This window comes from Hippopotamus amphibius, chromosome 9 (assembly GCF_030028045.1).
Source record: "Hippopotamus amphibius kiboko isolate mHipAmp2 chromosome 9, mHipAmp2.hap2, whole genome shotgun sequence".
NCBI classification, from domain to species: domain Eukaryota; kingdom Metazoa; phylum Chordata; class Mammalia; order Artiodactyla; family Hippopotamidae; genus Hippopotamus; species Hippopotamus amphibius.
In genome coordinates this window covers 102,090,852-102,094,327 of record NC_080194.1, presented here as the reverse complement: position 1 = coordinate 102,094,327, position 3,476 = coordinate 102,090,852, and the positions used below count along the sequence as shown (strand labels likewise).

Sequence of the window (3,476 nt, the reverse complement as noted above, 5' to 3'; positions counted from 1 at the left end):
CACATTTTTTATAAATCAGAGTATGTGCTGTGATTATTTAATCACATAACAGAAGGGATAAAAATGCAATCGATCTGCTGTTGGTTGAATCCACAGATGTGGAACCTGCAGATACAGAAGGACAACTGTCGTATGCCACTTTATATAAAGAACTTTGGCATTCTTGGATTTTGCTACCAACAGGGGTCCTGGAACTAATCCTCCATGAATAACAAGGGACAGTTATTACCAGACACTGTAGTGAGAAGGGAGATGTGAGAGAGGAAATACATTTTCATTTTTGTAAGGTTTTTTTTTTTTTACATAAAAGAATGTATTTTAAGAAAGTTGCTCTGAGTAACTTAATGTGAAGTGCTCTTTTTAGTCATTGCTATTATAAACAAACTCCAGTGAAATGGTAATGCTATGTTCTTATACTAATACTTTCTGCCTGTAGGACTGCAAGCTGACTGCAAGGTGATTCAGTTGGGGTACTGTACTTTCCACAAATGCAAAGGTTTTTATTCCCCTATTATTGATAATTCTGGAGTATCAATTCCTTTGAACTAATTTTGACTGAAGTTGACAGTTGACAGTCATCAAGATGTAGAAATAGATTTGCAATAGCAGCAACAAACTTGAGTGAGTCTTAAAATCTTTTACTTCTTTAGTATTAATAGAGTCAAGTGCCAGGGTCCTGCCCCTGGAGGAATGATAAGCCCACTCAATAGGAAAAGAGAAGGAAAGAAAAACTTAAGGTGAGGCATGATAGAAAAGATTAAGACAAAGCAAATCGACAAAAAACAGAAGAAAACTACTCTCAAAAAAGAAAGCACTTGAAAAGCCTGGAGACTATAATCTAAGTGGGTAAGATGAGTAAGAAATCATGCTGGATATATTTGTGCATTTGAATATGAGCAAAATAAAACTGACTTTATTTCTTTATTTAAACTGTATATAGACAATAGTACTGTTTTTTCTGGGAAGGTAGCTGATTTTTAATCACCTCTTTTCTTCCAAAGTGATTTCCTCACACACCAGTACAAAAAACTCACATTCCACTCAATCCATTTAACAGAAATAAGACATTGGCAAGCCTTCTAAAATAAGACTAAATTGCAGATACAAAGAATATTAAAAGCTATAAGAGAATACAAGGGACTTCATAACAGTGTATAATTTTTCCTTGAGCATTTTAAGTAGAATTATTTTAAAGTCCATGTCTGATGACTCCATTAGCTGTACTCTCTGTGGGTCTTTTTATTGTCTGTTGTTTCTAGTATTTTTTTAACTTCTTATTTTATATTGGAGTATAGTTGATTAACAGTGTTGTGTTAGTTTCAGGTGTGCAGCAAAGTGATTCATGTATGCATATACACATATCTATCCTTTTTCAAATTCTCATCCCATTTAGGTTGTTACATAATATTGAGCAGAGTTCCCTGTGCTATGCAGTAGGTCCTTGTTGGTTATTCATTTTAAATATAGCAGTGTGTACATGTCAATCCCAAACTCCCTAACTATACCTACCCCCAACCTTTCCCCTCTGGTAACCATAAGTTCATTCTCTAAGTCTGTGAGTCTGTTTCTGTTTTGTAAATATGTTAATTTGTATCACTTTTTTTTAGATTCATCATATAAGTGATACCATAACAATATTTGTCTCTTGCTGTCACACAGTAAGTAATCTAGAGGTCTATCCATGTTGCTGCAAATAGCATTATTTCATTCTTTTTAATGGCTAAGTAATAGTCCATCATATATATGTACCACATCTTCTTTATCCATCTATTTGTTGATGGCCATTTAGGTTGCTTCCATGTCTTGGCTATTGTAAACAGTGCTACAATGAACATGAGGGTGCATGTATCCTTTTGGACCATGGTTTTCTCCAGATATATGCCCAGGAGTGGGATTGCAGGATTATATGGTAGCTCTATTTTTAGTTCTTTAAGTAACCTCCATACTCCATAAAGGCTGTATTAATTTATATTCCCACCAACAATGTAGGAGGGTTCCCTTCTCTCCACACCTCCTCCAGCATTTATTGTTTGTGGATTTTTTGATGCTAGCCATTCTGACTGCTGTGAAGTGATATGTCATTGTAGTTTTGATTTGCACTTCTCTAATAATTAATGATGTTGAGCATCTTTTCATGTGTTGGCCATCTGTATCTCTTTTTTGGAGAAATGTCTATTTAGGTCTTCTGCCCTTTTTTTTGTTTGGGTTGTTTGCTTTTATGATATTAAGCCTCATGAGCTGTTTGTAAATTTTGGAGACTAATCTCTTGTCAGTTGCATCATTTGCAAATATTTTCTCCCATTTTGTAGGTTGTCTTTTTGTTTGTTTATGGTTTCCTTTGCTGTACAAAAGCTTTTGATTTTAATCAGGTCCCATTTGGTTTTTTGTTTGTGTGTGTGTTTGTTTTTATTTCCATTACCCTGGGAGATGGATTGAAAAATATCTTTCTGTGATTTATGTCAGAGAGTGTTCTGCCTATGTATTCCTCTAAGAGTTTTATAGTATCCAGTCTTACATTTAGGTCTTTAATCCATTTTGAGTTTATCTTTGTGTATGGTGTTAAAGAATGTTCTAATTTCATTTTTCCCAGCACCATTTATTGAAAAGACTGTCTTTCTTCCATTGAATAGTCTTGTCTCCTTTGCCATAGATTAATTGACCATAGGTGCATGAGTTTATTTCTGGGCTTTCTATCCTGTTCCATTGATCTATATTTCTATTTTTGCGCCAGTGCCATACTGTTTTGATGACTATAGCTTTGTACTATAGTTTTAAAGTGAGGGAGCCTGATTCTTCCAACTCCACTTTTCTTTCTCAAGATTGCATTGGCTATTCAGGGTCTTTTGTGTCTCCATACAAATTTTAAGATTTTTTTGTTCTATTTCTTTGGAAAATGCCATTGGTAATTTGATAGGGATTGCATTGAATCTGTAGATTGCCTTGGGTAGTATAGTCATTTTGACAATATTGGTTCTTCTGATCCAAGAACATGGTTCTCTTATTTTTGATTACCTTATCTTTCTCTTCATATGCCTACTTATTTTCTACTGAGTGGCAGATATTGCACGCTAAATTTTTTGAAAATATGGAATACTTCACCAATTTGCATATCATCCTTGCACAGGGCCATGCTAATCTCTGTAAAGTTCCAATTTTGGTGCATGTGTTGCAGAAGCAAACATGAAATTTTTTTAAATTAAAATGAAGCCCAGGATTATGATAGTGTCTCCTGTGAGGGTTTTCATTTGCTCTGCCAGACTACTGTGGCACTAACAATTTTGTTTCACCTTAAACCAACCAGGGAATACATCAGATCTAGACTTCAAGGGCTTCTGGTCTTGGCTAAAATGAATAAACTTGCTTAACCTTATCTCTTTCTCAAAACTTATATAACAATCATTACAGTGGTGAATTTCCTGGGTTTTGTTTTTCTGTCCATAAACTCCAGGACAACCCAAATCCCAGAACTGCACAGC

General features: G+C 34.8%; 1 pseudogene; it reads right to left on the bottom strand.

Annotated features, from left to right (window-relative positions):
* Positions 1–3,079: 3,079 nt before the first annotated feature.
* On the bottom strand, positions 3,080–3,180 carry LOC130829525 (U6 spliceosomal RNA; annotated as a pseudogene).
* Positions 3,181–3,476: the final 296 nt, after the last annotated feature.